This window comes from Hydractinia symbiolongicarpus, chromosome 2 (assembly GCF_029227915.1).
Source record: "Hydractinia symbiolongicarpus strain clone_291-10 chromosome 2, HSymV2.1, whole genome shotgun sequence".
Taxonomy (NCBI): Eukaryota; Metazoa; Cnidaria; class Hydrozoa; order Anthoathecata; family Hydractiniidae; genus Hydractinia; species Hydractinia symbiolongicarpus.
This window is the reverse complement of record NC_079876.1, coordinates 29,627,350-29,653,122: the sequence shown is the minus strand read 5'-3', so window position 1 is coordinate 29,653,122 and position 25,773 is coordinate 29,627,350. Positions and strand designations below refer to the sequence as shown.

The window sequence follows — 25,773 nt, the reverse complement described above, 5'->3', positions numbered from 1 at the left end:
TTCTACCAGCCGTTACTTCACGATGCGCAATAATGCCTTCCATATCTCAAACTCCAAATCCCAAATATTACCATCCTTTTTTACAGCTCCATTCATTTTGTTGAGCTTTCAAAATGGAAAATTATAAAAAAATCTGAAGGTCGTCAAACGGTAATGCTCATGCGCGATTTAAAATAATAAGATTCATTGCCAGTACTTTTCCAAGTTCAAGTAACCTTATTTAACTTGAAATTTCAACCAGGGTGGCCGAGTGGTTACGGCGTTGGACTTAAGTTCCAATGGACTATTTTCCGCATGGGTTCGAACCCCACCTCTGGTATTAGTTAGGCTAACCTGTGTGATAAGAAGATTGAGGGATGCTTGGAGAGTTTTAACCGTGGAAATGTGTTAACATGACACGTTGTGTTGAATTATCCCACAGGGTAAAATAGAATAGCCCCAATAATTCTACCAGACGTTACTTCTCGATACGCAATAATGCCTTCCATATCTGACACTTTCAAACTTAAAATCCCAAATATTACCATCCCATTTTGCAGTTCCATTCATTTTGTTGAGTTATTAAAAGGGCAAATTATTGAAAAATCTGAAGGTCGTCAAATGGTAATGCTCTTGGGCGATTTAGAATACCAAGGTTCATTTCCCGTACCCTTTCCAAATTCAAGTAACCTTATTAACCTGAATTTTCAACCAGGGTGGCCGAGTGGTTAAGGCGTTGGACTTAAGTTCCAATGGACGATTGTCCGCGTGGGTTCGAACCCCACCTCTGGTATTAGCTAGGCTAACCTGTGTGATAAGAAGATTGAGGGATGCTTGTAGAGTTTTAATCGTGGAAATGTGTTTGCCATGACACGTTGCGGCGAAGTATCGAACTTGGAGAGGTAGAACAGCTGCAATAGTTGTACCAGCCGTTATTTCACAATGCGCAATTATTCCTTCCATGTCTCAAACTTTCCAACTCAAAATCACAGATATTGCCACAATTTTTTGCAGTTCCAGTCAATCTGTTGAGTTATCAAAACGGCAAATTATTGAAAAGTCTGAAGGTCGTCAAACAGTAATGCTCTTGCGCGATTTAAAATAATAAGATTCATTGCCAGTACTTTTCCAAGTTCAAGTATCCTTATTAACTTGAAATTTCAACCAGGGTGGCCGAGTGGTTACGGCGTTGGACTTAAGTTCCAATGGACTATTGTCCGCATGGGTTCGAACCCCACCTCTGGTATTAGCTAGGCTAACCTGTGTGATAAGAAGATTGAGGGATGCTTGGAGAGTTTTAACCGTGGAAATGTGTTAACATGACACGTTGTGTTGAATTATCCTACAGGGTAAAATAGAATAGCCCCAATAATTCTACCAGCCGTTACTTCTCGATACGCAATAACGCCTTCCATATCTGACACTTTCAAACTTAAAATCCCAAATATTACCATCCCATTTTGCAGTTCCATTCATTTTGTTGAGTTATCAAAAGGGCAAATTATTGAAAAATCTGAAGGTCGTCAAATGGTAATGCTCTTGGGCGATTTAGAATACCGAGGTTCATTTCCCGTACCCTTTCCAAATTCAAGTAACCTTATTAACCTGAATGTTCAACCAGGGTGGCCGAGTGGTTAAGGCGTTGGACTTAAGTTCCAATGGACGATTGTCCGCGTGGGTTCGAACCCCACCTCTGGTATTAGCTAGGCTAACCTGTGTGATAAGAAGATTGAGGGATGCTTGTAGAGTTTTAATCGTGGAAATGTGTTTGCCATGACACGTTGTGGCGAAGTATCGAACTTGGAGAGGTAGAACAGCTGCAATAGTTGTACCAGCCGTTATTTCACAATGCGCAATTATTCCTTCAATGTCTCAAACTTTCAAACTCAAAATCACAGATATTGCCACAATTTTTTGCAGTTCCAGTCAATCTGTTGAGTTATCAAAACGGCAAATTATTGAAAAGTCTGAAGGTCGTCAAATGGTAATGCTCTTGCGCGATTTGAAATAATAAGATTCATTGCCAGTACTTTTTCCAAGTTCAAGTAACCTTATTAACTTGAAATTTCAACCAGGGTGGCCGAGTGGTTAAGTCGTTGGACTTAAGTTCCAATGTACTATTGTCCGCATGGGTTCGAACCCCACCTCTGGTATTAGCTAGGCTAACCTGTTTGATAAGAAGATTGAGGGTTGCTTGGAGAGTTTTAACCGTGGAAATGTGTTAACATGATACGTTGTGTTGAATTATCCAACAGGGCAAAATACAATAGCCCCAATAATTCTACCAGCCGTTACTTCACGATACGCAATAATGCCTTCCATATCTGAAACTTTCAAACTCGAAATCCCAAATATTACCATTCCATTTTGCAGTTCCATTCATTTTGTTGAGTTATCAAAAGGGCAAATTATTCAAAAATCTGAAGGTCGTCAAATGGTAATGCTCATGCGCGATTTAAAATAATAAGATTCATTGCCAGTACTTTTCCAAGTTCAAGTAACCTTATTTAACTTGAAATTTCAACCAGGGTGGCCGAGTGGTTACGGCGTTGGACTTAAGTTCCAATGGACTATTTTCCGCATGGGTTCGAACCCCACCTCTGGTATTAGTTAGGCTAACCTGTGTGATAAGAAGATTGAGGGATGCTTGGAGAGTTTTAACCGTGGAAATGTGTTAACATGACACGTTGTGTTGAATTATCCCACAGGGTAAAATAGAATAGCCCCAATAATTCTACCAGACGTTACTTCTCGATACGCAATAATGCCTTCCATATCTGACACTTTCAAACTTAAAATCCCAAATATTACCATCCCATTTTGCAGTTCCATTCATTTTGTTGAGTTATAAAAAGGGCAAATTATTGAAAAATCTGAAGGTCGTCAAATGGTAATGCTCTTGGGCGATTTAGAATACCAAGGTTCATTTCCCGTACCCTTTCCAAATTCAAGTAACCTTATTAACCTGAATTTTCAACCAGGGTGGCCGAGTGGTTAAGGCGTTGGACTTAAGTTCCAATGGACGATTGTCCGCGTGGGTTCGAACCCCACCTCTGGTATTAGCTAGGCTAACCTGTGTGATAAGAAGATTGAGGGATGCTTGTAGAGTTTTAATCGTGGAAATGTGTTTGCCATGACACGTTGCGGCGAAGTATCGAACTTGGAGAGGTAGAACAGCTGCAATAGTTGTACCAGCCGTTATTTCACAATGCGCAATTATTCCTTCCATGTCTCAAACTTTCCAACTCAAAATCACAGATATTGCCACAATTTTTTGCAGTTCCAGTCAATCTGTTGAGTTATCAAAACGGCAAATTATTGAAAAGTCTGAAGGTCGTCAAACAGTAATGCTCTTGCGCGATTTAAAATAATAAGATTCATTGCCAGTACTTTTCCAAGTTCAAGTATCCTTATTAACTTGAAATTTCAACCAGGGTGGCCGAGTGGTTACGGCGTTGGACTTAAGTTCCAATGGACTATTGTCCGCATGGGTTCGAACCCCACCTCTGGTATTAGCTAGGCTAACCTGTGTGATAAGAAGATTGAGGGATGCTTGGAGAGTTTTAACCGTGGAAATGTGTTAACATGACACGTTGTGTTGAATTATCCTACAGGGTAAAATAGAATAGCCCCAATAATTCTACCAGCCGTTACTTCTCGATACGCAATAACGCCTTCCATATCTGACACTTTCAAACTTAAAATCCCAAATATTACCATCCCATTTTGCAGTTCCATTCATTTTGTTGAGTTATCAAAAGGGCAAATTATTGAAAAATCTGAAGGTCGTCAAATGGTAATGCTCTTGGGCGATTTAGAATACCGAGGTTCATTTCCCGTACCCTTTCCAAATTCAAGTAACCTTATTAACCTGAATGTTCAACCAGGGTGGCCGAGTGGTTAAGGCGTTGGACTTAAGTTCCAATGGACGATTGTCCGCGTGGGTTCGAACCCCACCTCTGGTATTAGCTAGGCTAACCTGTGTGATAAGAAGATTGAGGGATGCTTGTAGAGTTTTAATCGTGGAAATGTGTTTGCCATGACACGTTGTGGCGAAGTATCGAACTTGGAGAGGTAGAACAGCTGCAATAGTTGTACCAGCCGTTATTTCACAATGCGCAATTATTCCTTCAATGTCTCAAACTTTCAAACTCAAAATCACAGATATTGCCACAATTTTTTGCAGTTCCAGTCAATCTGTTGAGTTATCAAAACGGCAAATTATTGAAAAGTCTGAAGGTCGTCAAATGGTAATGCTCTTGCGCGATTTGAAATAATAAGATTCATTGCCAGTACTTTTTCCAAGTTCAAGTAACCTTATTAACTTGAAATTTCAACCAGGGTGGCCGAGTGGTTAAGTCGTTGGACTTAAGTTCCAATGGACTATTGTCCGCATGGGTTCGAACCCCACCTCTGGTATTAGCTAGGCTAACCTGTTTGATAAGAAGATTGAGGGTTGCTTGGAGAGTTTTAACCGTGGAAATGTGTTAACATGATACGTTGTGTTGAATTATCCAACAGGGCAAAATACAATAGCCCCAATAATTCTACCAGCCGTTACTTCACGATACGCAATAATGCCTTCCATATCTGAAACTTTCAAACTCGAAATCCCAAATATTACCATTCCATTTTGCAGTTCCATTCATTTTGTTGAGTTATCAAAAGGGCAAATTATTCAAAAATCTGAAGGTCGTCAAATGGTAATGCTCATGCGCGATTTAAAATAATAAGATTCATTGCCAGTACTTTTCCAAGTTCAAGTAACCTTATTTAACTTGAAATTTCAACCAGGGTGGCCGAGTGGTTACGGCGTTGGACTTAAGTTCCAATGGACTATTTTTCGCATGGGTTCGAACCCCACCTCTGGTATTAGTTAGGCTAACCTGTGTGATAAGAAGATTGAGGGATGCTTGGAGAGTTTTAACCGTGGAAATGTGTTAACATGACACGTTGTGTTGAATTATCCCACAGGGTAAAATAGAATAGCCCCAATAATTCTACCAGACGTTACTTCTCGATACGCAATAATGCCTTCCATATCTGACACTTTCAAACTTAAAATCCCAAATATTACCATCCCATTTTGCAGTTCCATTCATTTTGTTGAGTTATTAAAAGGGCAAATTATTGAAAAATCTGAAGGTCGTCAAATGGTAATGCTCTTGGGCGATTTAGAATACCAAGGTTCATTTCCCGTACCCTTTCCAAATTCAAGTAACCTTATTAACCTGAATTTTCAACCAGGGTGGCCGAGTGGTTAAGGCGTTGGACTTAAGTTCCAATGGACGATTGTCCGCGTGGGTTCGAACCCCACCTCTGGTATTAGCTAGGCTAACCTGTGTGATAAGAAGATTGAGGGATGCTTGTAGAGTTTTAATCGTGGAAATGTGTTTGCCATGACACGTTGCGGCGAAGTATCGAACTTGGAGAGGTAGAACAGCTGCAATAGTTGTACCAGCCGTTATTTCACAATGCGCAATTATTCCTTCCATGTCTCAAACTTTCCAACTCAAAATCACAGATATTGCCACAATTTTTTGCAGTTCCAGTCAATCTGTTGAGTTATCAAAACGGCAAATTATTGAAAAGTCTGAAGGTCGTCAAACAGTAATGCTCTTGCGCGATTTAAAATAATAAGATTCATTGCCAGTACTTTTCCAAGTTCAAGTATCCTTATTAACTTGAAATTTCAACCAGGGTGGCCGAGTGGTTACGGCGTTGGACTTAAGTTCCAATGGACTATTGTCCGCATGGGTTCGAACCCCACCTCTGGTATTAGCTAGGCTAACCTGTGTGATAAGAAGATTGAGGGATGCTTGGAGAGTTTTAACCGTGGAAATGTGTTAACATGACACGTTGTGTTGAATTATCCTACAGGGTAAAATAGAATAGCCCCAATAATTCTACCAGCCGTTACTTCTCGATACGCAATAACGCCTTCCATATCTGACACTTTCAAACTTAAAATCCCAAATATTACCATCCCATTTTGCAGTTCCATTCATTTTGTTGAGTTATCAAAAGGGCAAATTATTGAAAAATCTGAAGGTCGTCAAATGGTAATGCTCTTGGGCGATTTAGAATACCGAGGTTCATTTCCCGTACCCTTTCCAAATTCAAGTAACCTTATTAACCTGAATGTTCAACCAGGGTGGCCGAGTGGTTAAGGCGTTGGACTTAAGTTCCAATGGACGATTGTCCGCGTGGGTTCGAACCCCACCTCTGGTATTAGCTAGGCAAACCTGTGTGATAAGAAGATTGAGGGATGCTTGTAGAGTTTTAATCGTGGAAATGTGTTTGCCATGACACGTTGTGGCGAAGTATCGAACTTGGAGAGGTAGAACAGCTGCAATAGTTGTACCAGCCGTTATTTCACAATGCGCAATTATTCCTTCAATGTCTCAAACTTTCAAACTCAAAATCACAGATATTGCCACAATTTTTTGCAGTTCCAGTCAATCTGTTGAGTTATCAAAACGGCAAATTATTGAAAAGTCTGAAGGTCGTCAAATGGTAATGCTCTTGCGCGATTTAAAATTATAAGATTCATTGCCAGTACTTTTTCCAAGTTCAAGTATTCTTATTAACTTGAAATTTCAACCAGGGTGGCCGAGTGGTTAAGGCGTTGGACTTAAGTTCCAATGGACTATTGTCCGCATGGGTTCGAACCCCATCTCTGGTATTAGCTAGGCTAACCTGTGTGATAAGAAGATTGAGGGATGCTTGGCGAGTTTTAACCGTGGAAATGTGTTAACATGATACATTGTGTTGAATTCTCCAACAGGGCAAAATAGAATAGCCCCAATAATTCTACCAGCCGTTACTTCACGATACGCAATAATGCCTTCCATATCTGAAACTTTCAAACTCAAAAACCCAAATATTACCACTCCATTTTGCAGTTCCATTCATTTTGTTGAGTTATCAAAAGGAAAAATTATTGAAAAATCTGAAGGTCGTCAAATGGTAGTGCTCTTGCGCGATTTAAAATAATAAGATTCATTGCCAGTACTTTTTCCAAGTTCAAGTAACCTTATTAACTTGAAATTTCAACCAGGGTGGCCGAGTGGTTAAGCCGTTGGACTTAAGTTCCAATGGACTATTGTACGCATGGATTCGAACCCCACCTCTGGTATTAGCTAGGCTAACCTGTGTGATAAGAAGACTGAGGGATGCTTGGAGAGTTTTAACCGTGGAAATGTGTTAACATGATACGTTGTTTTCCAAGATCAAGTAACCTTATTAACCTGAAATTTCAACCAGGGTGGCCGAGTGGTTAAGTCGTTGGACTTAAGTTCCAATGGACTATTATCCGCATGGGTTCGAACCCCACCTCTGGTATTAGCTATTCTAACCTGTGTGATAAGAAGATTGAGGGATGCTTGGAGAGTTTTAATCGTGGAAACGTGTTTGCCATGACACGTTGTGGCGAAGTATCGAACTTGGAGAGGTAGAACAGCTGCAATAGTTGTACCAGCCGTTATTTCACAATGCGCAATTATTCCTTGCATGTCTCAAACTTTCAAACTCAAAATCACAGATATTGCCACAATTTTTTGCAGTTCCAGTCAATCTGTTGAGTTATCAAAAGGGCAAATTATTGAAAAGTCTGAAGGTCGTCAAATGGTAATGCTCTTGCGCGATTTAAAATAATAAGATTCATTGCCAGTACTTTTTCCAAGTTCAAGTAACCTTATTAACTTGAAATTTCAACCAGGGTGGCCGAGTGGTTAAGGCGTTGGACTTAAGTTCCAATGGACTATTGTCCGCATGGGTTCGAACCCCATCTCTGGTATTAGCTAGGCTAACCTGTGTGATAAGGAGATTGAGGGATGCTTGGCGAGTTTTAACCGTGGAAATGTGTTAACATGATACGTTGTGTTGAATTATCCAACAGGGCAAAATAGAATAGCCCCAATAATTCTACCAGCCGTTACTTCACGATACGCAATAATGCCTTCCATATCTGAAACTTTCAAACTCAAAAATCCAAATATTACCACTCCAATTTGCAGTTCCATTCATTTTGTTGAGTTATCAAAACGGCAAATTATTGAAAAGTCTGAAGGTCGTCAAATGGTAATGCTCTTGCGCGATTTAAAATAATAAGATTCATTGCCAGTACTTTTTCCAAGTTCAAGTAACCTTATTAACTTGAAATTTCAACCAGGGTGGCCGAGTGGTTAAGGCGTTGGACTTAAGTTCCAATGGACTATTGTCCGCATGGGTTCGAACCCCATCTCTGGTATTAGCTAGGCTAACCTGTGTGATAAGGAGATTGAGGGATGCTTGGCGAGTTTTAACCGTGGAAATGTGTTACACATGATACGTTGTGTTGAATTATCCAACAGGGCAAAATAGAATAGCCCCAATAATTCCACCAGCCGTTACTTCACGATACGCAATAATGCCTTCCATATCTGAAATTTTCAAACTCAAAAACCCAAATATTACCACTCCATTTTGCAGTTCCATTCATTTTGTTGAGTTATCAAAAGGGCAAATTATTGAAAAATCTGAAGGTCGTCAAATGGTAGTGCTCTTGCGCGATTTAAAATAATAAGATTCATTGCCAGTACTTTTTCCAAGTTCAAGTAACCTTATTAACTTGAAATTTCAACCAGGGTGGCCGAGTGGTTAAGTCGTTGGACTTAAGTTCCAATGGACTATTGCCCGCATGGGTTCGAACCCCACCTCTGGTATTAGCTAGGCTAACCTGTGTGATAAGAAGATTGAGGGATGCTTAGAGAGTTTTAACCGTGGAAATGTGTTAACATGACACGTTGTGTTGAATTATCCCACAGGGTAAAATAGAATAGCCCCAATAATTCTACCAGCCGTTACTTCACGATACGCAATAATGCCTTCCATATCTGACACTTTCAAACTTAAAATCCCAAATATTACCATCCCATTTTGCAGTTCCATTCATTTTGTTGAGTTATCAAAAGGGCAAATTATTGAAAAATCTGAAGGTCGTTAAATGGTAATGCTCTTGGGCGATTTAGAATACCAAGGTTCATTTCCCGTACCCTTTCCAAATTCAAGTAACCTTATTAACCTGAATGTTCAACCAGGGTGGCCGAGTGGTTAAGGCGTTGAACTTAAGTTCCAATGGACGATTGTCCGCGTGGGTTCGAACCCCACCTCTGTTATTAGCTAGGCTAACCTGTGTGATAAGAAGATTGAGGGATGCTTGTAGAGTTTTAATCGTGGAAAGGTGTTTGCCATGACACGTTGTGGCGAAGTATCGAACTTGGAGAGGTAGAACAGCTGCAATAGTTGTACCAGCCGTTATTTCACAATGCGCAATTATTCCTTCCATGTCTCAAACTTTCAAACTCAAAATCACAGATATTGCCACAATTTTTTGCAGTTCCAGTCAATCTGTTGAGTTATCAAAACGGCAAATTATTGAAAAGTCTGAAGGTCGTCAAATGGTAATGCTCTTGCGCGATTTAAAATAATAAGATTCATTGCCAGCACTTTTTCCAAGTTCAAGTAACCTTATTAACTTGAAATTTCAACCAGGGTGGCCGAGTGGTTACGGCGTTGGACTTAAGTTCCAATGGACTATTGTCCGCATGGGTTCGAACCCCACCTCTGGTATTAGCTAGGCTAACCTGTGTGATAAGAAGATTGAGGGATGCTTGGAGAGTTTTAACCGTGGAAATGCGTTAACATGACACCTTGTGTTGAATTATCCCACAGGGTAAAAGAGAATAGCCCCAATTATTCTACCAGCCGTTACTTCTCGATACGCAATAATGCCTTCCATATCTGACACTTTCAAACTTAAAATCCCAAATATTACCATCCCATTTTGCAGTTCCATTCATTTTGTTGAGTTATCAAAAGGGCAAACTATTGAAAAATCTGAAGGTCGTCAAATGGTAATGCTCTTGGGCGATTTAGAATACCAAGGTTCATTTCCCGTGCCCTTTCCAAATTCAAGTAACCTTATTAACCTGAATGTTCAACCAGGGTGGCCGAGTGGTTAAGGCGTTGGACTTAAGTTCCAATGGACGATTGTCCGCGTGGGTTCGAACCCCACCTCTGGTATTAGCTAGGCTAACCTGTGTGATAAGGAGATTGAGGGATGCTTGGCGAGTTTTAACCGTGGAAATGTGTTAACATGATACGTTGTGTTGAATTATCCAACAGGGCAAAATAGAATAGCCCCAATAATTCTACCAGCCGTTACCTCACGATACGCAATAATGCCTTCCATATCTGAAACTTTCAAACTCAAAAACCCAAATATTACCACTCCATTTTGCAGTTCCATTCATTTTGTTGAGTTATCAAAAGGGCAAATTATTGAAAAATCTGAAGGTCGTCAAATGGTAGTGCTCTTGCGCGATTTAAAATAATAAGATTCATTGCCAGTACTTTTTCCAAGTTCAAGTAACCTTATTAACTTGAAATTTCAACCAGGGTGGCCGAGTGGTTAAGCCGTTGGACTTAAGTTCCAATGGACTATTGTCCGCATGGATTCGAACCCCACCTCTGGTATTAGCTAGGCTAACCTGTGTGATAAGAAGATTGAGGGATGCTTGGAGAGTTTTAACCGTGGAAATGTGTTAACATGATACGTTGTTTTCCAAGATCAAGTAACCTTATTAACCTGAATTTTCAACCAGGGTGGCCGAGTGGTTAAGGCGTTGGACTTAAGTTCCAATGGACGATTGTCCGCGTGGGTTCGAACCCCACCTCTGGTATTAGTTAGGCTAACCTGTGTGATAAGAAGATTGAGGGATGCTTGTAGAGTTTTAATCGTGGAAACGTGTTTGCCATGACACGTTGTGGCGAAGTATGGAACTTGGAGAGGTAGAATAGCTGCAATAGTTGTACCAGCCGTTATTTCATAATGCGCAATTATTCCTTCCATGTCTCAAACTTTCAAACTCAAAATCACAGATATTACCATACTTGTTTGCAGTTCCAGTCAATCTGTTGAGTTATCAAAACGGCAAATTATTGAAAAGTCTGAAGGTCGTCAAATGGTAATGCTCTTGCGCGATTTAAAATAATAAGATTCATTGCCAGTACTTTTTCCAAGTTCAAGTAACCTTATTAACTTGAATTTTTAACCAGGGTGGCCGAGTGGTTAAGTCGTTGGACTTAAGTTCCAATGGACTATTGTCCGCATGGGTTCGAACCCCACCTCTGGTATTAGCTAGGCTAACCTGTGTGATAAGAAGATTGAGGGATGCTTGGAGAGTTTTAACCGTGGAAATGTGTTAACATGACACGTTGTGTTGAATTATCCCACAGGGTAAAATAGAATAGCCGCAATAATTCTACCAGCCGTTACTTCACGATACGCAATAATGCCTTCCATATCTGACACTTTCAAACTTAAAATCCCAAATATTACCATCCCATTTTGCAGTTCCATTCATTTTGTTGAGTTATCAAAAGGGCAAATTATTGAAAAATCTGAAGGTCGTCAAATGGTAATGCTCTTGGGCGATTTAGAATACCAAGGTTCATTTCCCGTACCCTTTCCAAATTCAAGTAACCTTATTAACCTGAATGTTCAACCAGGGTGGCCGAGTGGTTAAGGCGTTGAACTTAAGTTCCAATGGACGATTGTCCGCGTGGGTTCGAACCCCACCTCTGTTATTAGCTAGGCTAACCTGTGTGATAAGAAGATTGAGGGATGCTTGTAGAGTTTTAATCGTGGAAATGTGTTTGCCATGACACGTTGTGGCGAAGTATCGAACATGGAGAGGTAGAACAGCTGCAATAGTTGTACCAGCCGTTATTTCACAATGCGCAATTATTCCTTCCATGTCTCAAATTTTCAAACTCAAAATCACAGATATTGCCACAATTTTTTGCAGTTCCAGTCAATCTGTTGAGTTATCAAAACGGCAAATTATTGAAAAGTCTGAAGGTCGTCAAATGGTAATGCTCTTGCGCGATTTAAAATAATAAGATTCATTGCCAGTACTTTTTCCAAGTTCAAGTAACCTTATTAACTTGAAATTTCAACCAGGGTGGCCGAGTGGTTAAGGCGTTGGACTTAAGTTCCAATGGACTATTGTCCGCATGGGTTCTAACCCATCTCTGGTATTAGCTAGGCTAACCTGTGTGATAAGAAGATTGAGGGATGCTTGGCGAGTTTTAACCGTGGAAATGTGTTAACATGATACGTTGTGTTGAATTATCCAACAGGGCAAAATAGAATAGCCCCAATAATTCTACCAGCCGTTACTTCACGATACGCAATAATGCCTTCCATATCTGACACTTTCAAACTTAAAATCCCAAATATTACCATCTCATTTTGCAGTTCCATTCATTTTGTTGAGTTATCAAAAGGGCAAATTATTGAAAAATCTGAAGGTCGTCAAATGGTAATGCTCTTGGGCGATTTAGAATACCAAGGTTCATTTCCCGTACCCTTTCCAAATTCAAGTAACCTTATTAACCTGAATGTTCAGCCAGGGTGGCCGAGTGGTTAAGGCGTTGGACTTAAGTTCCAATGGACGATTGTCCGCGTGGGTTCGAACCCTACCTCTGGTATTAGCTAGGCTAACCTGTGTGATAAGAAGATTGAGGGATGCTTGTAGAGTTTTAATCGTGGAAAGGTGTTTGCCATGACACGTTGTGGCGAAGTATCGAACTTGGAGAGGTAGAATAGCTGCAATAGTTGTACCAGCCGTTATTTCATAATGCGCAATTATTCCTTCCATGTCTCAAACTTTCAAACTCAAAATCACAGATATTACCATACTTGTTTGCAGTTCCAGTCAATCTGTTGAGTTATCAAAACGGCAAATTATTGAAAAGTCTGAAGGTCGTCAAATGGTAATGCTCTTGCGCGATTTAAAATAATAAGATTCATTGCCAGTACTTTTTCCAAGTTCAAGTAACCTTATTAACTTGAAATTTCAACCAGGGTGGCCGAGTGGTTAAGTCGTTGGACTTAAGTTCCAATGGACTATTGCCCGCATGGGTTCGAACCCCACCTCTGGTATTAGCTAGGCTAACCTGTGTGATAAGAAGATTGAGGGATGCTTGGAGAGTTTTAACCGTGGAAATGTGTTAACATGACACGTTGTGTTGAATTATCCCACAGGGTAAAATAGAATAGCCCCAATAATTCTACCAGCCGTTACTTCACGATACGCAATAATGCCTTCCATATCTGACACTTTCAAACTAAAAATCCCAAATATTACCATCTCATTTTGCAGTTCCATTCATTTTGTTGAGTTATCAAAAGGGCAAATTATTGAAAAATCTGAAGGTCGTCAAATGGTAATGCTCTTGGGCGATTTAGAATACCAAGGTTCATTTCCCGTACCCTTTCCAAATTCAAGTAACCTTATTAACCTGAATGTTCAGCCAGGGTGGCCGAGTGGTTAAGGCGTTGGACTTAAGTTCCAATGGACGATTGTCCGCGTGGGTTCGAACCCTACCTCTGGTATTAGCTAGGCTAACCTGTGTGATAAGAAGATTGAGGGATGCTTGTAGAGTTTTAATCGTGGAAAGGTGTTTGCCATGACACGTTGTGGCGAAGTATCGAACTTGGAGAGGTAGAATAGCTGCACTAGTTGTACCAGCCGTTATTTCATAATGCGCAATTATTCCTTCCATGTCTCAAACTTTCAAACTCAAAATCACAGATATTACCATACTTGTTTGCAGTTCCAGTCAATCTGTTGAGTTATCAAAACGGCAAATTATTGAAAAGTCTGAAGGTCGTCAAATGGTAATGCTCTTGCGCGATTTAAAATAATAAGATTCATTGCCAGCACTTTTTCCAAGTTCAAGTAACCTTATTAACTTGAAATTTCAACCAGGGTGGCCGAGTGGTTACGGCGTTGGACTTAAGTTCCAATGGACTATTGTCCGCATGGGTTCGAACCCCACCTCTGGTATTAGCTAGGCTAACCTGTGTGATAAGAAGATTGAGGGATGCTTGGAGAGTTTTAACCGTGGAAATGCGTTAACATGACACCTTGTGTTGAATTATCCCACAGGGTAAAAGAGAATAGCCCCAATAATTCTACCAGCCGTTACTTCTCGATACGCAATAATGCCTTCCATATCTGACACTTTCAAACTTAAAATCCCAAATATTACCATCCCATTTTGCAGTTCCATTCATTTTGTTGAGTTATCAAAAGGGCAAACCATTGAAAAATCTGAAGGTCGTCAAATGGTAATGCTCTTGGGCGATTTAGAATACCAAGGTTCATTTCCCGTACCCTTTCCAAATTCAAGTAACCTTATTAACCTGAATGTTCAACCAGGGTGGCCGAGTGGTTAAGGCGTTGGACTTAAGTTCCAATGGACGATTGTCCGCGTGGGTTCGAACCCCACCTCTGGTATTAGCTAGGCTAACCTGTGTGATAAGAAGATTGAGGGATGCTTGTAGAGTTTTAATCGTGGAAAGGTGTTTGCCATGACACGTTGTGGCGAAGTATCGAACTTGGAGAGGTAGAACAGCTGCAATAGTTGCACCAGCCGTTATTTCACAATGCGCAATTATTCCTTCCATGTCTCAAACTTTCAAACTCAAAATCACAGATATTGCCACAATTTTTTGCAGTTCCAGTCAATCTGTTGAGTTATCAAAACGGCAAATTATTGAAAAGTCTGAAGGTCGTCAAATGGTAATGCTCTTGCGCGATTTAAAATAATAAGATTCATTGCCAGTACTTTTTCCAAGTTCAAGTAACCTTATTAACTTGAAATTTCAACCAGGGTGGCCGAGTGGTTAAGGCGTTGGACTTAAGTTCCAATGGACTATTGTCCGCATGGGTTCGAACCCCATCTCTGGTATTAGCTAGGCTAACCTGTGTGATAAGGAGATTGAGGGATGCTTGGCGAGTTTTAACCGTGGAAATGTGTTAACATGATACGTTGTGTTGAATTATCCAACAGGGCAAAATAGAATAGCCCCAATAATTCTACCAGCCGTTACCTCACGATACGCAATAATGCCTTCCATATCTGAAACTTTCAAACTCAAAAACCCAAATATTACCACTCCATTTTGCAGTTCCATTCATTTTGTTGAGTTATCAAAAGGGCAAATTATTGAAAAATCTGAAGGTCGTCAAATGGTAGTGCTCTTGCGCGATTTAAAATAATAAGATTCATTGCCAGTACTTTTTCCAAGTTCAAGTAACCTTATTAACTTGAAATTTCAACCAGGGTGGCCGAGTGGTTAAGCCGTTGGACTTAAGTTCCAATGGACTATTGTCCGCATGGATTCGAACCCCACCTCTGGTATTAGCTAGGCTAACCTGTGTGATAAGAAGATTGAGGGATGCTTGGAGAGTTTTAACCGTGGAAATGTGTTAACATGATACGTTGTTTTCCAAGATCAAGTAACCTTATTAACCTGAATTTTCAACCAGGGTGGCCGAGTGGTTAAGGCGTTGGACTTAAGTTCCAATGGACGATTGTCCGCGTGGGTTCGAACCCCACCTCTGGTATTAGTTAGGCTAACCTGTGTGATAAGAAGATTGAGGGATGCTTGTAGAGTTTTAATCGTGGAAACGTGTTTGCCATGACACGTTGTGGCGAAGTATCGAACTTGGAGAGGTAGAATAGCTGCAATAGTTGTACCAGCCGTTATTTCATAATGCGCAATTATTCCTTCCATGTCTCAAACTTTCAAACTCAAAATCACAGATATTACCATACTTGTTTGCAGTTCCAGTCAATCTGTTGAGTTATCAAAACGGCAAATTATTGAAAAGTCTGAAGGTCGTCAAATGGTAATGCTCTTGCGCGATTTAAAATAATAAGATTCATTGCCAGTACTTTTTCCAAGTTCAAGTAACCTTATTAACTTGAATTTTTAACCAGGGTGGCCGAGTGGTTAAGTCGTTGGACTTAAGTTCCAATGGACTATTGTCCGCATGGGTTCGAACCCCACCTCTGGTATTAGCTAGGCTAACCTGTGTGATAAGAAGATTGAGGGATGCTTGGAGAGTTTTAACCGTGGAAATGTGTTAACATGATACGTTGTGTTGAATTATCCAACAGGGCAAAATAGAATAGCCCCAATAATTCTACCAGCCGTTACTTCACGATACGCAATAATGCCTTCCATATCTGAAACTTTTAAACTCAAAATCCTAAATATTACCATCCCATTTTGCAGTTCCATTCATTTTGTTGAGTTATCAAAAGGGCAAATTATTGAAAAATCTGAAGGTCGTCAAATGGTAATGCTCTTGGGCGATTTAGAATACCAAGGTTCATTTCCCGTACCCTTTCCAAATTCAAGTAACCTTATTAACCTGAATGTTCAACCAGGGTGGCCGAGTGGTTAAGGCGTTGAACTTAAGTTCCAATGGACGATTGTCCGCGTGGGTTCGAACCCCACCTCTGTTATTAGCTAGGCTAACCTGTGTGATAAGAAGATTGAGGGATGCTTGTAGAGTTTTAATCGTGGAAATGTGTTTGCCATGACACGTTGTGGCGAAGTATCGAACTTGGAGAGGTAGAACAGCTGCAATAGTTGTACCAGCCGTTATTTCACAATGCGCAATTATTCCTTCCATGTCTCAATTTTTCAAACTCAAAATCACAGATATTGCCACAATTTTTTGCAGTTCCAGTCAATCTGTTGAGTTATCAAAACGGCAAATTATTGAAAAGTCTGAAGGTCGTCAAATGGTAATGCTCTTGCGCGATTTAAAATAATAAGATTCATTGCCAGTACTTTTTCCAAGTTCAAGTAACCTTATTAACTTGAAATTTCAACCAGGGTGGCCGAGTGGTTAAGGCGTTGGACTTAAGTTCCAATGGACTATTGTCCGCATGGGTTCTAACCCATCTCTGGTATTAGCTAGGCTAACCTGTGTGATAAGAAGATTGAGGGATGCTTGGCGAGTTTTAACCGTGGAAATGTGTTAACATGATACGTTGTGTTGAATTATCCAACAGGGCAAAATAGAATAGCCCCAATAATTCTACCAGCCGTTACTTCACGATACGCAATAATGCCTTCCATATCTGAAACTTTTAAACTCAAAATCCCAAATATTACCACTCCATTTTGCAGTTCCATTCATTTTGTTGCGTTATCAAAAGGGCAAATTATTCAAAAATCTGAAGGTCGTCAAATGGTAATGCTCTTGCGCGATTTAATATAATAAGATTCATTGCCAGTACTTTTTCCAAGTTCAACTAACCTTATTAACTTGAAATTTCAACCAGGGTGGCCGAGTGGTTAAGGCGTTGGACTTAAGTTCCAATGGACGATTGTCCGCGTGGGTTCGAACCCCACCTCTGGTATTAGTTAGGCTAACCTGTGTGATAAGAAGATTGAGGGATGCTTGTAGAGTTTTAATCGTGGAAACGTGTTTGCCATGACACGTTGTGGCGAAGTATCGAACTTGGAGAGGTACAATAGCTGCAATAGTTGTACCAGCCGTTATTTCATAATGCGCAATTATTCCTTCCATGTCTCAAACTTTCAAACTCAAAATCACAGATATTACCATACTTGTTTGCAGTTTCATTCATTTTGTTGAGTTATCAAAAGGGCAAATTATTGAAAAATCTGAAGGTCGTCAAATGGTAGTGCTCTTGCGCGATTTAAAATAATAAGATTCATTGCCAGTACTTTTTCCAAGTTCAAATAACCTTATTAACTTGAAATTTCAACCAGGGTGGCCGAGTGGTTAAGCCGTTGGACTTAAGTTCCAATGGACTATTGTCCCCATGGATTCGAACCCCACCTCTGGTATTAGCTAGGCTAACCTGTGTGATAAGAAGATTGAGGGATGCTTGGAGAGTTTTAACCGTGGAAATGTGTTAACATGACAAGTTGTGTTGAATTATCCCACAGGGTAAAATAGAATAGCCCCAATAATTCTACCAGCCGTTACTTCTCGATACGCAATAATGCCTTCCATATCTGACACTTTCAAACTTAAAATCCCAAATATTACCATCCCATTTTGCAGTTCCATTCATTTTGTTGAGTTATCAAAAGGGCAAATTATTGAAAAATCTGAAGGTCGTCAAATGGTAATGCTCTTGGGCGATTTAGAATACCAAGGTTCATTTCCCGTACCCTTTCCAAATTCAAGTAACCTTATTAACCTGAATGTTCAACCAGGGTGGCCGAGTGGTTAAGGCGTTGGACTTAAGTTCCAATGGACGATTGTCCGCGTGGGTTCGAACCCCACCTCTGGTATTAGCTAGGCTAACCTGTGTGATAAGAAGATTGAGGGATGCTTGTAGAGTTTTAATCGTGGAAATGTGTTTGCCATGACACGTTGTGGCGAAGTATCGAACTTGGAGAGGTAGAACAGCTGCAATAGTTGTACCAGCCGTTATTTCACAATGCGCAATTATTCCTTCCATGTCTCAAATTTTCAAACTCAAAATCACAGATATTGCCACAATTTTTTGCAGTTCCAGTCAATCTGTTGAGTTATCAAAACGGCAAATTATTCAAAAATCTGAAGGTCGTCAAATGGTAATGCTCTTGCGCGATTTAAAATAATAAGATTCATTGCCAGTACTTTTTCCAAGTTCAAGTAACCTTATTAACTTGAAATTTCAACCAGGGTGGCCGAGTGGTTAAGGCGTTGGACTTAAGTTCCAATGGACTATTGTCCGCATGGATTCGAACCCCACCTCTGGTATTAGCTAGGCTAACCTGTGTGATAAGAAGATTGAGGGTGTTGAAAATAGGCACTCTTGCCGCAAGAACATTCTAGAACCTTGTGTACTATCTAGAAATATAAGGGACATTGGAGAATATTCCAGAAATAAGATAACTATACTAGAAACTACTAATAGTAAATATAGAACATCTGGAATATACTAGAACATTCTAAAGTATCTTATCTTTAATATATAAATAGGAGAACGTCTTGTAAATTTTAGAGTCATAGAGTCATAAAGTTATTGGAGCAGTCGAAGCAACTCTGCAAATATATATAGTTTACATTTCAACAGGTTATGGGCCCAGTCTATGCCCAAGAAGATTGAATATTTACAGAAATAATATTCAAGAAGAAGAAGCCATCTTGTGTGTCCGACGAGTTTGTTTTGATTTTGGTTTGGATTGGTGTAAAGTTCGCACGAAAAATCGTATTGTGGAAACCTGAAACGGATTATCCGGATTAGTTGAATACGGAACAAATGGCGATGGAAAGCACCAAAGTATTGATAAAACCATTGAATGGAACAAACTATGCTACCTGGAAGGTACAGTGTAGAATGGCGTTAATCAAAGATGGACTTTGGGGAATTGTTGATGGAAGAGAAAATGCTCCAACTGAAGAGAGAGAAATTCCGAAATTTAATTTGCGTAGAGATCGTGCGTTAGCAACGATTGTTTTGTCGGTGGAACCAACGCTGTTATACCTGCTTGGACCAGATCCAGAAGATCCTACTGAGGTTTGGAAGAAGTTGGCAGACCAGTTCCAAAAGAAGACATGGAGTAATAAATTGACACTACGCAGGAAGTTGTATGACTTGAAGTTGAAAGATGAGCAATCTGTTCAAAAGCACGTTAAAGCTTTGACAGAAATTTTCGATGAACTTGCAATTATTGGAGACCCGTTGGATGATGAAAGTAAAGTTGTTCATTTGTTAGCAAGCTTACCAGACTCGTATGATATGCTAGTTACAGCTCTGGAGGCTAGTGCTGAAGTACCGAAGCTTGAAGTCGTAACTGAACGATTGTTACACGAGGAAAGCAAGCGGAAAGATAAGGACACTTTGGAAACGAATGTCAAAGCAATGACATCGAATCATGGAAAGCCAAGAAAGGGACCCAGATGTTATCACTGTGGAAAGATTGGTCATGTGAAACGATATTGCAAAGAATTAACGAAGAAGTTCGAGAGACAGACTCCTTCGACGTACGGTAAAAATCGAATGAAGCCGCAAAATGTGTGTACGGCTGAAGAAGAAGAAGATGATGACGAAGAAATCATCAGTTTAGTTGCTGAAAATACTTTGGCAGTCAAAGGAAAAAGTAACTGGATAGTTGATTCAGGCGCAACATGTCACATGTGTAACGAAGAGGAATTGTTCGAAGAAATTTCGTCACTTGAAATACCACAAGATATCACTGTCGGTGATGGATATTCAGTACAAGCAATTGGAAAAGGAACAGTAACCTTGGAAATGAACATTTCAGAAAACAGAAACGTTGTATGCAAGTTATCTGATGTCTTATTTGTACCACAACTTTCGTACAATTTACTTAGTGTATCAAAAGCTGCAACAAACGGAAAGAAGTTTCAGTTTGAAGATTTCAAATGTGACATCGTGGATGCGAAACACGGAATCATTGGTACAGCAACAAAGCATGGCAACCTTTACCATCTCAACTGTAATGGATTGAGAAATAAGAAGAATCACACAGTTATGAAATGTGATAATAACGCTACAACAAAGGAAGAAATTTGGCATAGAAGATACGGTCATCTCGGTGTGCAGAATCTTAAACGATTGGCAAGGGACAAACTTGTTAAAGGGTTTGATTATGATGCAACAAAGAAACCGACATTTTGTGAACCGTGCATTGATGGGAAACAAAGCAAAATACCGTTTCCGAAGACAGGAGGAGATCGATCGAAAAATCTCCTTGGTATAATCCATAGCGACGTTTGTGGAAAGATAGAAACAAAATCACTTAGTGGTGCAGAATATTTTGTTACATTCATTGACGATAAATCAAGATACGTATGGGTATATGTCATGAAACACAAAAGTGAAGTGTTTGAGAATTTTAAAGAATGGAAAGCAACTGTGGAAAAATCGACTGGAATTCAGATAAAAACGTTTAGAACTGACAATGGTGGAGAATATACATCCAAAGAGTTCGAAGACTATTTGAAGAAAGAAGGTATTCATCATGAGTTGACAATTCCGAAAACACCGCAACAAAATGGAGTTGCAGAGAGGATGAACAGAACACTCATGGAATCTGTAAGATCAATGTTAGCAGATTCAAAGTTACCAAAACGATTTTGGGCCGAAGCCTTGGCTACAGCAACGTACCTTCGTAACCGATGTCCAACGACAGCAGTTAAAGGGAAGACACCCTTTGAAGTATTAACTGGAAAGAAACCGAATGTCGAAAATCTACGAATTTTCGGATGTGATGCGTATGCTCACGTACCAAAAGATGAAAGAAAGAAACTTGATTCAAAAACCAAGAAGAGTGTATTTCTTGGATACGGTGATGGAATCAAGGGATATCGTCTATATGACAACGACAAGAAGAGAGTCTTTTACAGCCGAAATGTGACATTCAACGAAATCTGTGGTGAATTGAAAGACGACCGTGACATAGACGAACCAAAAGTAGAGATGGAATTACAACCTCGTGAAGAAAACACAGATAATCAAATACAGGTGGAGCAAGAGCGACAAGTAAGAGAACGACGGCCTCCTGATCGTTACGGAGAATGGGTATACATCACTCAAGAAGAAGATCCAAATACATTTTCTAAAGCAATCAAAGGACATGATGCAGACAAGTGGATGCAAGCAATGGAAGCCGAATTGGATTCTCTACACAAAAACGAAGTATGGGAGTTGACTGAATTACCTCCAAACAGAAAAGTTGTTGGCAGCAAATGGGTATACAAAAAGAAACAAGACTGATGGGAATGTGGAACGATACAAAGCAAGATTGGTTGCACAAGGATACAATCAAAGATATGGAGAAGATTATGACGAAACAACTTCTCCGGTAGTTAGATTCGAATCAATACGAACGTTGATTGGATTGGCAGTCAAGAAAGAACTTCTCCTACATCAACTCGACGTTGGAACTGCATTTTTGAACGGTGAACTTAACGAAACCATATATATGAAACAACCAGAGGGATTTGAAATTCTAGGAAAGGAACACTTGGTTTGTAAACTCAAGAAAAGTATCTATGGATTGAAGCAATCATCTAGATGTTGGAACGAAGCACTTGACAAACATCTAAAGAGTATGGGCTTCAAACAATCAAACAACGATCCTTGTATATACACGCTTGAAACAGATGAAGAAACATTCATAATCGCTGTATATGTTGATGATATCATACTGGCCGGAAACAATCAAAAACGTATTGATGAATTTATCAAGATGATTGGAGATAGATTCGACATCAGAGACATGGGGAAGATGAACCATTTTCTAGGAGTCAAGATAGAATATTTTAGTGCAGGAAGAATTTGGATTGGACAACCAAGTTACACAAGAAATCTACTCAAGAAGTTTTCAATGGAGAATTCCAAACCTGTGGCAACACCTGTAGAGATTGGAAGCAAACTCATCAAATCAAATGAAACAGATAAACTCGTTGATCCAGAGATGTATCAATCAGTAGTTGGACAGTTACTTTACCTTTCTACGAGAACACGACCAGATATCGCTTATGCTGTGAGCAATGTTGCCAGATTTTCATCAAAACCGTCACAACAACACTGGATTGCCGTTAAGAGGATCATGAGGTATCTCAATGGAACAATTGATTATGGTCTTTTGTACGAAAAGAATTCAACAATAGAAGGATTTTCTGACGCAGATTGGGCTGGAGATTTGAATGATCGTAAATCAACTTCTGGATACGTATTCATGATGAGCGGAGCAGCAATCAGCTGGAACAGCAAGAAACAAACATGTGTAGCTTTGTCAACTGCAGAAGCCGAATATATTGCATTATCAAATGCCTCACAGGAATCGATTTGGCTACGACGACTTTTAGCAGACATGGGAGAAAAGCAGCCAAAAGCAACAATCATCAATGAAGATAATCAATCAGCCATCGCAATGACAAAGAATCCTCAATTTCACGGACGAGCCAAACACATCGATATGAAATATCATTACGTAAGAGAGCAAGTTAAATCAAACCAAATCCAATTGAAGTACTGTCAAAGTGGAGATATGATCGCAGATATAATGACGAAAGGAATCGGACGAGTACAGTTTGATAAGTTGCGAACGATGATCGGATTGAAGAACCTTACGGACTACGAGTGAGGAGGAGTGTTGAAAATAGGCACTCTTGCCGCAAGAACATTCTAGAACCTTGTGTACTATCTAGAAATATAAGGGACATTGGAGAATATTCCAGAAATAAGATAACTATACTAGAAACTACTAATAGTAAATATAGAACATCTGGAATATACTAGAACATTCTAAAGTATCTTATCTTTAATATATAAATAGGAGAACGTCTTGTAAATTTTAGAGTCATAGAGTCATAAAGTTATTGGAGCAGTCGGAGCAACTCTGCAAATATATAAAGTTTACATTTCAACAGAGGGATGCTCGGAGAGTTTTAACCGTGGAAATGTGTTAACATGACACGTTGTGTTGAATTATCCCACAGGGTAAAAGAGAATAGCCCCAATAATTCTACCAGCCGTTACTTCTCGATACGCAATAATGCCTTCCATATCTGACACTTTCAAACTTAAAATCCCAAATATTACCATCCCATTTTGCAGTTCCATTCATTTTGTTGAGTTATCAAAAGGGCAAACTATTGAAAAATCTGAAGGTCGTCAAATGGTAATGCTCTTGGGCGATTTAGAATACCAAGGTTCATTTCCCGTACCCTTTCCAAATTCAAGTAACCTTATTAACCTGAATGTTCAACCAGGGTGGCCGAGTGGTTAAGGCGTTGGACTTAAGTTCCAATGGACGATTGTCCGCGTGGGTTCGAACCCCACCTCTGGTATTAGCTAGGCTAACCTGTGTGATAAGAAGATTGAGGGATGCTTGTAGAGTTTTAATCGTGGAAAGGTGTTTGCCATGACACATTGTGGCGAAGTATCGAACTTGGAGAGGTAGAACAGCTGCAATAGTTGTACCAGCCGTTATTTCACAATGCGCAATTATTCCTTCCATGTCTCAAACTTTCAAACTCAAAATCACAGATATTGCCACAATTTTTTGCAGTTCCAGTCAATCTGTTGAGTTATCAAAACGGCAAATTATTGAAAAGTCTGAAGGTCGTCAAATGGTAATGCTCTTGCGCGATTTAAAATAATAAGATTCATTGCCAGTACTTTTTCCAAGTTCAAGTAACCTTATTAACATGAAATTTCAACCAGGGTGGCCGAGTGGTTAAGGCGTTGGACTTAAGTTCCAATGGACTATTGTCCGCATGGGTTCGAACCCCATCTCTGGTATTAGCTAGGCTAACCTGTGTGATAAGGAGATTGAGGGATGCTTGGCGTGTTTTAACCGTGGAAATGTGTTAACATGATACGTTGTGTTGAATTATCCAACAGGGCAAAATAGAATAGCCCCAATAATTCTACCAGCCGTTACTTCACGATACGCAATAATGCCTTCCATATCTGAAACTTTCAAACTCAAAAATCCAAATATTACCACTCCATTTTGCAGTTCCATTCATTTTGTTGAGTTATCAAAAGGGCAAATTATTGAAAAATCTGAAGGTCGTCAAATGGTAGTGCTCTTGCGCGATTTAAAATAATAAGATTCATTGCCAGTACTTTTTCCAAGTTCTAGTAACCTCATTAACTCGAAATTTCAACCAGGGTGGCCGAGTGGTTAAGCCGTTATACTTAAGTTCCAATGGACTATTGTCCCCATGGATTCGAACCCCACCTCTGGTATTAGCTAGGCTAACCTGTGTGATAAGAAGATTGAGGGATGCTTGGAGAGTTTTAACCGTGGAAATGTGTTAACATGACACGTTGTGTTGAATTATCCCACAGGGTAAAATAGAATAGCCCCAATAATTCTACCAGCCGTTACTTCTCGATACGCAATAATGCCTTCCATATCTGACACTTTCAAACTTAAAATCCCAAATATTACCATCCCATTTTGCAGTTCCATTCATTTTGTTGAGTGATCAAAAGGGCAAATTATTGAAAAATCTGAAGGTCGTCAAATGGTAATGCTCTTGGGCGATTTAGAATACCAAGGTTCATTTCCCGTACCCTTTCCAAATTCAAGTAACCTTATTAACCTGAATGTTCAACCAGGGTGGCCGAGTGGTTAAGGCGTTGGACTTAAGTTCCAATGGACGATTGTCCGCGTGGGTTCGAACCCCACCTCTGGTATTAGCTAGGCTAACCTGTGTGATAAGAAGATTGAGGGATGCTTGTAGAGTTTTAATCGTGGAAATGTGTTTGCCATGACACGTTGTGGCGAAGTATCGAACTTGGAGAGGTAGAACAGCTGCAATAGTTGTACCAGCCGTTATTTCACAATGCGCAATTATTCCTTCCATGTCTCAAACTTTCAAACTCAAAATCACAGATATTGCCACAATTTTTTGCAGTTCCAGTCAATCTGTTGAGTTATCAAAACGGCAAATTATTGAAAAGTCTGAAGGTCGTCAAATGGTAATGCTCTTGCGCGATTTAAAATTATAAGATTCATTGCCAGTACTTTTTCCAAGTTCAAGTAACCTTATTAACTTGAAATTTCAACCAGGGTGGCCGAGTGGTTAAGGCGTTGTACTTAAGTTCCAATGGACTATTGTCCGCATGGGTTCGAACCCCATCTCTGGTATTAGCTAGGCTAACCTGTGTGATAAGAAGATTGAGGGATGCTTGGCGAGTTTTAACCGTGGAAATGTGTTAACATGATACGTTGTATTGAATTATCCAACAGGGCAAAATAGAATAGCCCCAATAATTCTACCAGCCGTTACTTCTCGATACGCATAAATGCCTTCCATATCTGACACTTTCAAACTTAAAATCCAAAATATTACCATCCCATTTTGCAGTTCCATTCATTTTGTTGAGTTATCAAAAGGGAAAATTATTGAAAAATCTGAAGGTCGT

The 25,773-nt window shown here is 39.8% G+C and overlaps 31 non-coding genes across 31 annotated transcripts; all 31 read left to right on the top strand.

The window, feature by feature from the left end:
• Positions 1-689: 689 nt before the first annotated feature.
• Trnal-uaa (transfer RNA leucine (anticodon UAA)) lies at positions 690-772 on the top strand. The gene has a single exon. It is a non-coding gene; the product is annotated as a tRNA-Leu (tRNA).
• A 370-nt stretch (positions 773-1,142) lies between these two features.
• On the top strand, positions 1,143-1,225 carry Trnal-uaa (transfer RNA leucine (anticodon UAA)). Its single transcript has one exon. It is a non-coding gene; the product is annotated as a tRNA-Leu (tRNA).
• A 370-nt stretch (positions 1,226-1,595) lies between these two features.
• On the top strand, positions 1,596-1,678 carry Trnal-uaa (transfer RNA leucine (anticodon UAA)). Its single transcript has one exon. It is a non-coding gene; the product is annotated as a tRNA-Leu (tRNA).
• A 1,277-nt stretch (positions 1,679-2,955) lies between these two features.
• Positions 2,956-3,038, top strand: Trnal-uaa (transfer RNA leucine (anticodon UAA)). Its single transcript has one exon. It is a non-coding gene; the product is annotated as a tRNA-Leu (tRNA).
• Positions 3,039-3,408: 370 nt separating this feature from the next.
• Positions 3,409-3,491, top strand: Trnal-uaa (transfer RNA leucine (anticodon UAA)). Its single transcript has one exon. It is a non-coding gene; the product is annotated as a tRNA-Leu (tRNA).
• A 370-nt stretch (positions 3,492-3,861) lies between these two features.
• Trnal-uaa (transfer RNA leucine (anticodon UAA)) lies at positions 3,862-3,944 on the top strand. The gene has a single exon. It is a non-coding gene; the product is annotated as a tRNA-Leu (tRNA).
• Positions 3,945-4,315: 371 nt separating this feature from the next.
• Trnal-uaa (transfer RNA leucine (anticodon UAA)) lies at positions 4,316-4,398 on the top strand. Its single transcript has one exon. It is a non-coding gene; the product is annotated as a tRNA-Leu (tRNA).
• Positions 4,399-5,221: 823 nt separating this feature from the next.
• On the top strand, positions 5,222-5,304 carry Trnal-uaa (transfer RNA leucine (anticodon UAA)). Its single transcript has one exon. It is a non-coding gene; the product is annotated as a tRNA-Leu (tRNA).
• A 370-nt stretch (positions 5,305-5,674) lies between these two features.
• Positions 5,675-5,757, top strand: Trnal-uaa (transfer RNA leucine (anticodon UAA)). Its single transcript has one exon. It is a non-coding gene; the product is annotated as a tRNA-Leu (tRNA).
• Positions 5,758-6,127: 370 nt separating this feature from the next.
• Trnal-uaa (transfer RNA leucine (anticodon UAA)) lies at positions 6,128-6,210 on the top strand. Its single transcript has one exon. It is a non-coding gene; the product is annotated as a tRNA-Leu (tRNA).
• Positions 6,211-6,581: 371 nt separating this feature from the next.
• Positions 6,582-6,664, top strand: Trnal-uaa (transfer RNA leucine (anticodon UAA)). Its single transcript has one exon. It is a non-coding gene; the product is annotated as a tRNA-Leu (tRNA).
• A 1,030-nt stretch (positions 6,665-7,694) lies between these two features.
• On the top strand, positions 7,695-7,777 carry Trnal-uaa (transfer RNA leucine (anticodon UAA)). The gene has a single exon. It is a non-coding gene; the product is annotated as a tRNA-Leu (tRNA).
• Positions 7,778-8,147: 370 nt separating this feature from the next.
• Positions 8,148-8,230, top strand: Trnal-uaa (transfer RNA leucine (anticodon UAA)). The gene has a single exon. It is a non-coding gene; the product is annotated as a tRNA-Leu (tRNA).
• A 1,278-nt stretch (positions 8,231-9,508) lies between these two features.
• On the top strand, positions 9,509-9,591 carry Trnal-uaa (transfer RNA leucine (anticodon UAA)). The gene has a single exon. It is a non-coding gene; the product is annotated as a tRNA-Leu (tRNA).
• A 370-nt stretch (positions 9,592-9,961) lies between these two features.
• On the top strand, positions 9,962-10,044 carry Trnal-uaa (transfer RNA leucine (anticodon UAA)). Its single transcript has one exon. It is a non-coding gene; the product is annotated as a tRNA-Leu (tRNA).
• A 576-nt stretch (positions 10,045-10,620) lies between these two features.
• On the top strand, positions 10,621-10,703 carry Trnal-uaa (transfer RNA leucine (anticodon UAA)). The gene has a single exon. It is a non-coding gene; the product is annotated as a tRNA-Leu (tRNA).
• A 371-nt stretch (positions 10,704-11,074) lies between these two features.
• Trnal-uaa (transfer RNA leucine (anticodon UAA)) lies at positions 11,075-11,157 on the top strand. Its single transcript has one exon. It is a non-coding gene; the product is annotated as a tRNA-Leu (tRNA).
• A 1,276-nt stretch (positions 11,158-12,433) lies between these two features.
• Trnal-uaa (transfer RNA leucine (anticodon UAA)) lies at positions 12,434-12,516 on the top strand. Its single transcript has one exon. It is a non-coding gene; the product is annotated as a tRNA-Leu (tRNA).
• Positions 12,517-13,340: 824 nt separating this feature from the next.
• Trnal-uaa (transfer RNA leucine (anticodon UAA)) lies at positions 13,341-13,423 on the top strand. The gene has a single exon. It is a non-coding gene; the product is annotated as a tRNA-Leu (tRNA).
• A 371-nt stretch (positions 13,424-13,794) lies between these two features.
• On the top strand, positions 13,795-13,877 carry Trnal-uaa (transfer RNA leucine (anticodon UAA)). Its single transcript has one exon. It is a non-coding gene; the product is annotated as a tRNA-Leu (tRNA).
• Positions 13,878-14,247: 370 nt separating this feature from the next.
• Trnal-uaa (transfer RNA leucine (anticodon UAA)) lies at positions 14,248-14,330 on the top strand. Its single transcript has one exon. It is a non-coding gene; the product is annotated as a tRNA-Leu (tRNA).
• Positions 14,331-14,701: 371 nt separating this feature from the next.
• Positions 14,702-14,784, top strand: Trnal-uaa (transfer RNA leucine (anticodon UAA)). The gene has a single exon. It is a non-coding gene; the product is annotated as a tRNA-Leu (tRNA).
• Positions 14,785-15,360: 576 nt separating this feature from the next.
• Trnal-uaa (transfer RNA leucine (anticodon UAA)) lies at positions 15,361-15,443 on the top strand. The gene has a single exon. It is a non-coding gene; the product is annotated as a tRNA-Leu (tRNA).
• Positions 15,444-15,814: 371 nt separating this feature from the next.
• Trnal-uaa (transfer RNA leucine (anticodon UAA)) lies at positions 15,815-15,897 on the top strand. The gene has a single exon. It is a non-coding gene; the product is annotated as a tRNA-Leu (tRNA).
• A 1,276-nt stretch (positions 15,898-17,173) lies between these two features.
• Trnal-uaa (transfer RNA leucine (anticodon UAA)) lies at positions 17,174-17,256 on the top strand. The gene has a single exon. It is a non-coding gene; the product is annotated as a tRNA-Leu (tRNA).
• An 824-nt stretch (positions 17,257-18,080) lies between these two features.
• On the top strand, positions 18,081-18,163 carry Trnal-uaa (transfer RNA leucine (anticodon UAA)). The gene has a single exon. It is a non-coding gene; the product is annotated as a tRNA-Leu (tRNA).
• A 371-nt stretch (positions 18,164-18,534) lies between these two features.
• Positions 18,535-18,617, top strand: Trnal-uaa (transfer RNA leucine (anticodon UAA)). Its single transcript has one exon. It is a non-coding gene; the product is annotated as a tRNA-Leu (tRNA).
• A 4,981-nt stretch (positions 18,618-23,598) lies between these two features.
• On the top strand, positions 23,599-23,681 carry Trnal-uaa (transfer RNA leucine (anticodon UAA)). The gene has a single exon. It is a non-coding gene; the product is annotated as a tRNA-Leu (tRNA).
• Positions 23,682-24,052: 371 nt separating this feature from the next.
• Trnal-uaa (transfer RNA leucine (anticodon UAA)) lies at positions 24,053-24,135 on the top strand. Its single transcript has one exon. It is a non-coding gene; the product is annotated as a tRNA-Leu (tRNA).
• An 823-nt stretch (positions 24,136-24,958) lies between these two features.
• On the top strand, positions 24,959-25,041 carry Trnal-uaa (transfer RNA leucine (anticodon UAA)). The gene has a single exon. It is a non-coding gene; the product is annotated as a tRNA-Leu (tRNA).
• A 371-nt stretch (positions 25,042-25,412) lies between these two features.
• Trnal-uaa (transfer RNA leucine (anticodon UAA)) lies at positions 25,413-25,495 on the top strand. Its single transcript has one exon. It is a non-coding gene; the product is annotated as a tRNA-Leu (tRNA).
• Positions 25,496-25,773: the final 278 nt, after the last annotated feature.